Source organism: Pinus tabuliformis, chromosome 7, assembly GCF_031772625.1.
Source record: "Pinus tabuliformis cultivar Carrire ecotype Pingquan chromosome 7, CPIR1, whole genome shotgun sequence".
Classification (NCBI taxonomy): domain Eukaryota; kingdom Viridiplantae; phylum Streptophyta; class Pinopsida; order Pinales; family Pinaceae; genus Pinus; species Pinus tabuliformis.
In genome coordinates, this window is record NC_142293.1 from 1,255,328,906 (window position 1) to 1,255,341,099 (window position 12,194).

Here is a 12,194-nt window from a genome sequence, read left to right on the forward strand (position 1 = left end):
TTTTCCTTAATATAAAGTTGTGATTTTTCTTAGGAACAAAATAAATAAATGAATAAAACTATATTAAAGGAAAATGTTGTACTTATAATTCTTAATTCTAATGCAATTTAACTTATATTCTCTAATCATTGAAGTTCACAAATTCTATTATTGAAGTCGGTAAATTTTATTACTATTTTTAGTATTGAATTTTATTTTATTTTAATTTGATTAAACTTAGGTTGGGATTAGCCTTTCTATTAGATGGAAGAAAGATCTATCCACGGTCTATTTATAGTGAAATGTTATCAAAAAAATTGTGTGAAATTGGGTTGAGCTTGGCTACCTCTTGGAATAACCAGATGTACCAAAAGATTATCACTTAACCTATCTTAAAATTAAACTCTAATAAATTAGAGAACAAACTATACTCTCAACCACTATAATTACTATCTCAAAACTTATAAAAAAATATTACTAGCAATTGTCCCAAAAGGTACAAAGAGAGGCCGATAGGATTAGTAAAAGGAGGAAACCTATATAGATAGGCAAGCATATATAAAGCTCAGTAGTGATGAAGGCACTAACCACGATGACCAGCGTGTACCAGCGGAAAAGTAAATTACAGTGTTTTACATGGTAATTAAAAAGCGGGGAATTAGATTTGCAAATATTAAAACAAATCACTTACATTGGTGGTTCACACTATAACTAAAACATTAACTAATTGTAAGTTGCTTTTCATAAAATTCATTTAGTATCATTTATATAGATGAACCAAAAAATAGGTTTGTGCAATTGGATGAGAAAGCGTTCATAGAAGTCTTTTTAAAGAGAGCGAAATAATGGACAAAAAGCCCACTCATTTGATTCCAAAATCCCAACAAAAAAACATAACAAAAACATAAGAGATAAACCCAATCAACTCCAAAAATGTGAATTTGCAGTCCTGCATCTCAAAATTGCAAGGCAGACGTTTACTGAAAAAAATACAACTGCTGATATTTACATGAACAGAGTAACAACCACCCTTCACAAATAACTTAATAAGTTAATGGAACATTACTTCATATATACATTAAATTAGTTGACTATATAGTGTATACACAATGAATACTTAAGAAAGCACACTACAGGACTGATTCCCATTCATTGTTTACTCAACAGTATCACAGTATTTCATGTGTTCTCCGTAATTTATGTTATGACCATCAGAAAGAACAGGGAAATGCACAAACTCACTACTGATACACTCCTAGATTGACAACAGTATTAGCAGAACAATAATCAACCAACATATACTGGACAAAACAAAAAAACCAGGAAAGGGAGTGTGGCAAGTACTCAATAAAAGGTGATACAATGATGAATCAGCAAGAGAGTTTACCTCAACTTTCTTAATCACTTGGTTGCAAATATTTAAGAAAAGCACACACTGTTGCTTCGTGTGATAACTACGCTTTTTCTAAATATTAACACCATATTTGTGGTTGCTTGATAACTTTTGCTTGGTGTCCTAATTTTCTCTACCACTAGACAAACACGAGCTTTCTAAATCTTATCACCTGACTAATCAGACCCCTAATAATAACCACCTTCATAGCCCAATAAAATTATCCCAGACAAAAGTAGAACTTTTTAGAAATGATAGATGATTATGCAATACACAAAATGATGAGTAGGAACACTGCCAGATGGGTAACAGTTCAATGCCAATTCAATTAACCTTCATGCAACCAAGGAAAACCAACTCACCTTTGCAGTATTGAATGCCACATTCTTGCAATGGGATATATGCTGACAGACCATGCAGGCAAGTCATATGTCAAATTATGAATGGTGGCAGTTATATCAGATCTAAACATCCGTGTTTGACAGACAAGCAACACATAGACCTAGTTTTCTTTCGTAAACATGTGCATGTAGCATCATCCAAGCAACGCTTTTCAATCATGCAAATTCAGACTCTTTGGTAGTGAGCAATGCCTCATCCTTATAAAATGAACTTCAAACAATATTCCAAGTTGAATGAAATTTTTCTAATGTACACATTTTTGTGTTATGCACCTCTCATGAGGCCAACTTACTAATACAAGCATGACAAATATTGAATATCTCTAGAGAAGGACCTAATGAGAAATCCTCAGGTTTTTTCGCAAGGGAGGGCATTGCTGCTAATCTCAATTGCCACAAGGATCTTCTTTCCAATGTTGTGGCTCTTCTTCCTCATCTCCATTAGCGCCACCGTGCTTTCCTGTACAACAATTGTTAACCAAAATTTATAAGAAAAGGCCATAAATATTAAAAATCTTATACATTCATTTAACCACCATCACATTTATAACAGAAAAAGATGAAAGTTTAAGGATAAGAATTACAGTTACTTACACAGTTCCTCAGTTTTCTGAATAATTGTTCAGGGCGCATTTTTATGTTATTCTCTTTGCAAAATATTGTTTCCTGTGACTCAAGGTGTAGTTTATTTCTTTATTATGGTGGCTGTAATGATGGTTTCTTATCATTTGTAATCTTGAGATTATTGGACATGGTAAATTGATATTGGAATTGGATTTATGTCCATATCTGCAAATTTCTAAGCAATTGAGAGTTTTCGAAAACAGAGTAATAGCAGTGTGCAACCCATTGTGAGTGTCTGGAGCATCTTCGAAAGCTGAACATCCAAATGATATAAAACTCAAGTTTGTGAATGTGATTTAAGGGTAAAATGCTGACATGTTTTTGTTGTTTAATGTAGAAGGAATCTTGCCATTTGGGCTCTAGAGCCCAACCTGCTCTCTCGTATTGCAAAACACAGATCATTTAACCAACAAAAAGCACAGATTAACATTTACGAATGCGGTCTCCATTGATCTATTAAAATAATACAGTTAAGGAAGCAGCTGATGTAAGTAAACCACGAGGAAATTTGATATCCAGGCAACAAAAACTTTCAGATGGCAACCAATGACACCATTTCATTTACCTTTCAGAAAGATGAACAGGACCTAAACTTATCCACATTATAAGCCAGCAGCTGTAATCTACAGTAAAGAATGTCGACTGAAAAAACCTGTCCTCCAAAATGAAAATGATAGCACTTCTAAAATCTGAGTAAAGGCCCAAGAGCCATATGTAGACAATATGAAACTAAAATAACTCAACTCAGAATACTTGGCACTCTAACATGCATCACCAAGCATGTGAAGAGCCCAGAATAAAAGAAATAGTTCATTATAAAGAAAACACCTCTACTGTCAAGAACTATCCTCATCTAATATTTTAATTGCAAATATGAATCTGAAATGCATGAGACATAAAATTCCCATAAATTCCAGGGATTTGTGGTGCTGGACGTGTGTTATTTCTTAAGGAAAACCATAGTTTCTGTTTCAAAGCTGCATTGGCAGAAGGTACCAACTACTGGGCAGAGTTAAGTGCATTTTCGATACTGGAAAATTTAACAATTAAGAAAGGTACTGCTCAAATCCAGATACTGGGAGATTCAGAGCTAGTTATCAACTGGGTAAATGATAAAAAAAACAATATGCAGATTTTGACCCTATCAACAGTAATAGAAAGAATTAAAGAGCTGAATGAAAATTTCCCTGATTTTGACCCTTTTAGCATTAGAAGGGTGCTCCTGCATCTGCCAAACACAACATGAACAGGGTGTTTAAGTGGCAGTTTGGATAATCACACAAATGATGAGACTAACAGAATCTCATTTGTGAGGGTTTGTCCACCAGTGTGAACCCCAGAAGCAGAGCAAATTTTGGTGCACATCCAAAAAGGCTACTTCTGAAGAACTTGACTCAAAGAAATTAAGAATGTCAAATATTTCATGGGTACAAGTATTGTGCACTCCCAAAAATGTAGGGATTCGCAAGAAATTGCCCGACAGATCATTTGGAGCCAGTTACGATTCCAGAAAAGGGAAACGAAAATGTAATAAGAAATGGATACAGAGGGTTTTGAGGTTGCTAAATGTAGGGATTCGCAAGAAATTGCCCGACAGATCATTTGGAGCCAGTTACGATTCCAGAAAAGGGAAACGAAAATGTAATAAGAAATGGATACAGAGGGTTTTGAGGTTGCTAAATGCGAAGCCCACTCCCCATGATTACTAATGTTCTAATGTGGTGTCAAGATGAGAATGAGCACGAAAACAAGAATGGAACAAGAAATAGGTCTCTGGCCACGTTTCCAGTAACATAGATTATTACTGCGGCTTGAGCGAGAAAAACCATAAGCAGAAAGACCGCAACGATTTAAAATTCGCCAGTGACCAATGTAGACCTCCCAAGTGAAGGTAAGAATGTGGGTGCCTAACGGGCATGGAGTTATGTAAGCCCAAAATCAAATAATTATTTACCCGCGAGCGAAGAATAAGACACCTAGCAGATTTTAGATCTGAGGCTTGCCATAAGTGGAGATGAAAGATCTACCTAAAATATGAAATGTGATATAACACCTGCAAACCTTAACCGCAAAACAAACACAAACTAACAACGAACGAGAACTGGCCTTAGAAAACCCACATACCTTCTTCTGCGATCTTTGCCTTCAACACCTCCATGTCTTTACCACTAAACTGAACCCTCTCGATTCTTTCTCGAGCCCAAGCGTTGGCCTTCTGCTTTTCCTCCTCCGTTAGTTCACATCTCGGATTAGAACCTATTTTCGCATTCTTCCCCCGCGCCTTCTTCTGTTTAACCGCAGAGGCTGGAGCCTTACAGGACTCGACCCCATTCGTAATATCACCGAGAGCAGTTCGAGGTGCAACCCCTGCGCGCCCATTCTTAGCAGAAGAAAATGTCCCACCGAATGCCCCCTTAGTATGATTCTCCGTCTTGCGAGGGGCGATAGGGCTCACCAGTCCAGAACTTCGAGGTTTCGGCTTGTTCGTGATGTAGGCTCAGTCAGTGAGGCGGCATCCATGAATACCTCCGCCCCTGAGGCCGATATGCAGGTAATGGTGTCGTAAAAACCCGCTAAGTCGTTTCCTGAACGAATACGGGAAAAAATGCCCACTCCGCCAGGTGTCAGATGAGAATAAAGCCTGAACGAAGACGAAGCTAATTGTCAGTTCGCCAGGTGTCAGCGTCAGAATGAGAAGGACGACGAAAGGTCCCTTTCAAAGGAAGGCCTATCGGCCTAATTATTATTATAACACTTATTATATTTTAAAATATATATTTATACAAAAAAAACAAATATTAGAAATAATTTGTACTTCACATCCATACACCTCACTAAATAACTAACCAATATCATTGATTTCATTAACTTAATGCCCTACTCCAATTAACAAGTCCAACCTGTGTTACTGTTTGCCTTATTGCTATTAATAATGGATAAATAAATTAATTATAACATCGAAATATATCATTTAATTAAATATATAATATTAAATTATATTTATAATAGAAATATGGCCATTAATATAACATTTACTATCTTTGAAAGTATATGGCCATTAAAAGTAGATAGTTTCTATCCAATACCCGTAGATTTTCAATATTGAACTATCAACCAATACCATTGGTTTCATCAACTTCAATGCCGTACTCCAATTTGCAAGTTCAATCTGTTTGACTGTGTGTCTTAGTGCTGCTTAAATAGGAGTTGAACCGATCTTTGTATTACTACAGTTAGTTGATTTGATAACATTATAATATATCCTTATATGATTATATGGAAGTTGTATATTAAAAACAACTTTTACCTAATATCTGTAAATTTCAATAATAGTCAACCAACTAATACTATTGATTTCACCAACTTCAATGCCTCACTCCAATTTACAAATCCAATGTGTTACTCTGTGTCTGATTGCTACTTTAGCAACAGTTGAACCAGTCTGTGTGTTACTACAGTTCGCTTCTGGTTTGTTGAGTCAAAATTAAAATCTACTAAAATTTAAAAAAATAAATCAATAAAATTATAACTAGAAAGTGTGATGTGCTAAACTTTTAATGTTAGAAGTTAGAACCCAGAAATTTATGTTAAAACCTAGCAATTTAATGTTGCATCAAACTTTTTTTTAGCACACAGAAATTTAACATTGCATCAAAATTTAGCACTCGGGAATAGCACCAATTTGTTTAACTTAGGTATCCTTTCTGCTATTTGTCTGATTGTTTAGCTCATCTAAATGATTAGAAAGCTTTCGAGATTTTTCTTCAAAAGTTAAATTTTTTTTATTTAATTATTTTATCATAAATAATGGATTTTTCTTCGAATGAAATTTTATGATTTGGTATTCTCTATTTTCTCTTATTATTTAATAGCAAGTTTTCATGGAAATTCTGTTTATGAAAATATGTGAGATTATTATATTTCTTGGAATGAACTTTTATGATTTGGTATTCTCTATTTTCTTTTATTATTTAATAGCAAAGTTAACATGGAAATTCTGTTTATGAAAATATGTGGGATTATTATATTTCTTCCATGAACTTTGCGTGTGTACTCTTTATTTTCATTTTAATATTATATTTCTTCATGGGAAGCAAGTTTGTATTCTCTGCTTTGCTTCTCCTTTTAAGAGATTTCGTGTCCGCACTCAACAAGTTAGCAGGGTTTGAGTAACACAATGAACTGCTGTGATCAAAGCGATGAGAAGGAAAAACGCGGCAGAGTGCAAAGTCAATTAAATTTGTATGATGAAAAGTTTTTGGATTTTTGTTAATTTGAAATTTATTATTTAATTTTTATAATTGTATTAATAAAAATAATATATAAATTATTATTATTTATATTTGTTTTAATATTACAAATATATTATGAAAATTTTAATGAAGAAGATATGTATAATTTTATTAATAAAAATAAAATTATAATATAAAAAAATTAACTGAATTAACTTATTTTTATTTTATTTTTGTTTTAATTAAGTTACAATTTAACACATAACCATTGTTGTTTCTTTCTTCATGTCTTTATTTAATGGTAGCTAGGGAATGTTTAAATACATGCAAAATAAGTGAACCAAAGTTGTGGGTCATTGTTCTACATTTGGTGTAAAGTAAAGTAGAATTTTCTTGTTCACTTGGTGTAAAAGTCTCAGTTACTCATTTTATTAATCACAATTTGTAAGGATACATATAGAAGTCTTCCATTTATAGCAATGGATTGTCGGTTAAAGATAACTGTGACAATTAAGGAAATACAAATCTCTACTTGAGCTTACAACTCACTATACCTTGTTGACTAATAATATGTCTAACTCCACTATTGACAAAGTGAAAAAAGTGTGGAGCAGAAGTGCTCTTCTCGATATTCAAAATTCGTTAAATAGATTACATAGAAGACATTAATAATAAATGACTGAGCTGGAACTCAATTGAACTCGACTAAACTCTAACTAACTATAACATGTGGATGGACACTTTTGACACCTAGCAAGTGGTTGGAATTAGATTCTCCAACACTCCCCTTAATGACAACCACAAAAATTTAAATTAAGATGCATGTTGGTCTATGTCTCAACTAGGCTTAAAATTTAAAAGAAATTGACATCATTTATTTCTTTTCTTTTTATTTTCTTCCAGATCCTATATCCTCTAAATTGTTTCAGTTTTTCTTTTTGTTGTATTCTTCAAACCTTAGTTTCTTCATTTACTGGTGTAGGTCTTCCATTGTTCTAGGTTGTGCATGCATATCACCTATCTCTTCAAAAATATGTTTGTATGTGGATTGTTGCCACACATCATCTTTTGTAGTCTGTTTTCCATCATCAATGTGTTGCAACATAAGAAGAGAATAAAATTTTGTCTCTTCAAAACTCCAATACCTGAAAAAATTCGTTGATGTATTCATCATGTTTGTTGTCTTCAACATTCTTATATGCAGCTTCTATGCAGACCTCATCTAGACATGGTGTTGTAAGCCATGCTTTAAGGAAATTTAACTCTTCTTCATAATCGTCTTATTTACCTACACATTGGAAATCAATGGTAAGTGTAAAAACATTTGGAGAACCACATTGGTTTTGTTCCTTCTGCTCTACAATGAGAGTTTTTTCCTATTGTGCTTCCTTCTCTGCCTCTGCTTCTATCTTTGTTTTCTCTTTGTGGGCTTCCTCATTTGCCTCTGCCTCTATCTATGTCTATTTCTTTGCCTTTGTCTTTGTCTCTTCCACTTCTATACTAACATGTGTTGTTGTAGACAGGTTGTCATCCACTGAGTCAAGTGAGTTTTTCTTACTAAATAGCATCATGTCTATATGATGTTTTTGTTGCATCATCTGCAACCATTCATCTTTAGCCAATAATTCTTCATCAAAATTTACATTAATAATATTAATTGTTGGATTAACCATAGCATTGATTGCTCCAATGGCAGCTTCACTCTCATCAGCAAGCTCTGTTGTTGGATTCACCAAATTTTCATTAGCAAGCTTTGTTGCTGGAATCACCAAGTTGTCATCAACAAGCTTTGTTGTTGGAATCACCAAATTTTCACATCCACTTGTAGTTGTGCATAGTGGGATTCACGAGCATCTAAGTGCTCATTCTCTGCTTCTTCTACAAATTCTTCACAAACAGTCATCCACTTGTGGCTGAGCAAAGTGGGATTCAACAAACTTTTCAATACTCCCCCTTGCACTAAAATACCTCTCAAGGGTATCCCAATCCTCCTTGGCTTCCTTGGCATCTGAAATGAGCGGAAGAATGTTGTCATCTACGCATTCTCTTATGCATTTCAATGCGAAGGCATTTTGTTGCCTTTTAGCTTCCATGTCTTTCAAATAAATCTCTAACACCTCTTCTTATCGCTTTGACCTTCTCAACCTCTTCTCTATGTTGCTCTCAAAGAGTCTTACGCAGCATATGCTTTGATACCATGACATAGTGAAAAAATTGTGGAGCAAAAATGTTCTTCTCAATATTCAAAATCAGTTAAATGGATTACATAGAAGACATCAATAATAAATGACTGAAATGGAACTCAACTACACTGGACTAAACTCTAACTAACTGTGACATGTAGATGGACAGTTTTGACACCTATCAAGTGGTTGGAATTAGATTCTCCAACAACTATATGTATCATTTCAATTAAATTCAACATAACATAAAGAAAAACTTCATCCAATAAACCACTTTACCAAATATTATGATTATGATTGTTTGCTCATACTTTGTCACTTCGTTTGCATATTCCATATCTTTCATGATCATCACTTCATTCAAATCCACATAAAGTTTTTCCTTTTTATAGTGTTGAACATGTTCAAATATTGCAAAACAATAATCTCGTCACTTCATTCAATCCACACAGGGTTTTTATTTTTTTATTTTTTTTACCATCTTCTCATATTGCAAAACAAAAAGAAAGTAGTGGATAAATTACATTCATGGTCTTCGGACGAAAATAAATCTCAATCATGATTAAATAAAAAATATATGTAAAAGCGAAATTACTTGCCAATTTCTTTTGTTTACAAGTAATGATGTTATCAAGCAATTTGAGCTTTGAAAATATTGGCATGCCATAGGCCTTTTGTCAACTATCCATTACCATTTCAATCAAAGCCATTTTGGTGTTTTTCATATGCCCAAAGTTATAGGAGGAAAGTATAAATATTTAAGCAATTTATTTTTTTATTTTTTTTACCATCTTCTCATATTGCAAAACAAAAAGAAAGTAGTGGATAAATTACATTCATGGTCTTCGGAGGAAAATAAATCCCAATCATGATTAAATAAAAAATATATATAAAACCGAAATTACTTGCTAATTTCTTTTGTTTACAAGTAATGATGTTATGAAGCAATTTGAGCTTTGAAAATATTGGCATGCCATAGGCCTTTTGTCAACTATCCATTACCATTTCAATGAAAGCCATTTTGGTGTTTTGCATATGCCCAAAGTTATAGGAGGAAAGTATAAATATTTAAGCAACTGTTTAAACATAATTGGAAAGGAATATTTTTTTGCAAATATGAAGAGGTTTTCCGTTACACCACCAAAGTAAACGTTGGAAAGGAATATTTTTTTGCAAATATGAAGAGGTTTTCCGTTACACCACCAAAGTAAACGTTCCAAATCAGTTACAAGTAATGATGTTATGAAGCAATTTGAGCTTTGAAAATATTGGCATGCCATAGGCCTTTTGTCAACTATCCATTACCATTTCAATGAAAGCCATTTTGGTGTTTTGCATATGCCCAAAGTTATAGGAGGAAAGTATAAATATTTAAGCAACTGTTTAAACATAATTGGAAAGGAATATTTTTTTGCAAATATGAAGAGGTTTTCCGTTACACCACCAAAGTAAACATTGGAAAGGAATATTTTTTTGCAAATATGAAGAGGTTTTCCGTTACACCACCAAAGTAAACGTTCCAAATCAGTAACTAGGTTCCCCAAGGTGGAAATTTTCCAAATCAGTAACTAGGTTCCGCAGGGTGGAAATTACGGATTAAACGTTCCAAATCAGTAACTAGGTTCCCTAGGGTGGAAATTACGGATTCCATAAAGGTACGGTGATTCTTCCGACAACCCCCCTCAAACACAACTCGAGGGAATCGAACCTGGGTCTAGGCTCTGATACCATGAAGAGATTTTCTATTACACCAAAACCCGCAGGTTTTGGTAAACATTCCAAACCAGTAACTAAGATCCCTAGGGTGGAAATTAAGGATTCCATAGAAGTGCGGTGATTCTTCCAGCAAAATAATTTTGTCGCTAACCACAAACAATAAACAGCTAATGCCCTCCATGTTGTCCCTATAAACAGCTAATGCCTTTCATGTTGTCCATATTCTCAAATGAAAGCTATTTTGGTGCTTTTCATATGCCGAAGAGTAAAGTACCAATATTCAATCAACTGTGTAAATATAATTGGAAGAGAATCTTCTTCGTTTTTCTTTTTATTTATAATTTTGTAGTTAATCATACTTGGATTATGGCGTGTGTTGAAAGTGTATCCTTCTCTGTTATCATCAATGGCATTCCGTCTTCTTTCTTTCGTGCTGAGAGGGGGCTCCGCCAGGGCTGCCCCCTCTCCCCCATCCTCTTTATTCTGGTTATGAATTCTCTAAGCAACCACATAAATCTTGCTGTCGGCGATGGTAGATGCAGACCGGTAAAGATGTGTAGGAACATCTCTCTTTCTCACAACCTTTTCGTGGATGATATTCTCATTTTTGCAATGTTGTGCAAGTCTACTTGGGTCTCTCTCTTTGTGATTCTCCAAAAGTTTCATTCGGCCACGGGTCTCAATATCAACAAGGGAAAATCAGTGCTATATCACAACGATTCTAATCCCGTTTTGGCTCAGTGGATTGCTGATCGTTTTGGCATTAACCTTGCATTGATTAAGGATGGGTTTACTTATTTGGGTTTTCGTCTGAAAGCAAGGGGGTACCGCAGCCAAGATTGGCTATGGCTGTTAGATCGTTTCTACCACAAAATCGCAGGTTGGGAACTACGTCTTCTTTCTCTTGCAGGCAGATTTATTTTGGTGCAGGCTGTCCTCTCCCAGCTCGCGGTATATTGGGGACATCTCTTTCTTCTCCCGGCCTCCATCTCAAAGAAAATGAAATCTATAGCAGCAAATTTTTTGTGGGGCGGCCGATCACACCAATCAAAATATCACCTTGCTTCCATGGACTCCATCTCTCGGCCTAAAAAGGCAGGCGGATGGGGCCTTCTCAATATGAAATTTTTCGGACAGGCGCTCATTTGCAAATCTCTGCACAGAGCCATCTTTGGCTCCAGCCCATGGAGTGCCCTCATCAACCAGAGATACCTCAAAGGTAAAAATATATCCTACTGGTACAGGAGGTCCTCTCTTGGCATTCGATCGGGCTCCCCCATATGGATCTGCTTCAGAAAACTCCAGCCTTTTTTCTTGATGCATTTAAAATGGACTATCTTCTCTGGTTCAAATGTCTACATTGGTATTGACCGCACCCTCCACAACCTTGAATCCATGATCCCTCCGTCTCTGCTTTCCTTTTTCCATGCAAGGGGTCTTATAACCTGGGACAAGCTTATTCTTGCATGGTCCACTCAGGAGCCCATTTGGAAATCTGACCTCCAACTAGCCTTACCTCCACGCCTTCGCCCCCTTTGGCTCTCTTTCACCAACCGTTTCTCTCACAGTGCTTTCTCTCAAATTGGGACGAAGGATGCTTTGTCTTGGTCTACGGGGAATGCTATCCGCCCCATCTTGGTTAAAAGCCTCTACTCTGCTCTTTCCC

The 12,194-nt window shown here is 35.2% G+C and overlaps 1 long non-coding RNA gene across 2 annotated transcripts; it reads right to left on the reverse strand.

Moving 5' to 3' along the window:
* Nucleotides 1-1,972: 1,972 nt before the first annotated feature.
* LOC149251936 (uncharacterized) lies at nt 1,973-5,066 on the reverse strand. 2 transcript variants are annotated; one of them, XR_016266934.1, is made up of 2 exons: nt 4,522-5,066; nt 1,973-2,233 (listed from the first exon to the last, which is right to left on the reverse strand). It is a non-coding gene; the product is annotated as an uncharacterized LOC149251936 (long non-coding RNA). The 2 variants fall into 2 exon arrangements; XR_016266933.1 differs by lacking the exon at nt 4,522-5,066 and adding an exon at nt 2,370-3,071.
* Nucleotides 5,067-12,194: the final 7,128 nt, after the last annotated feature.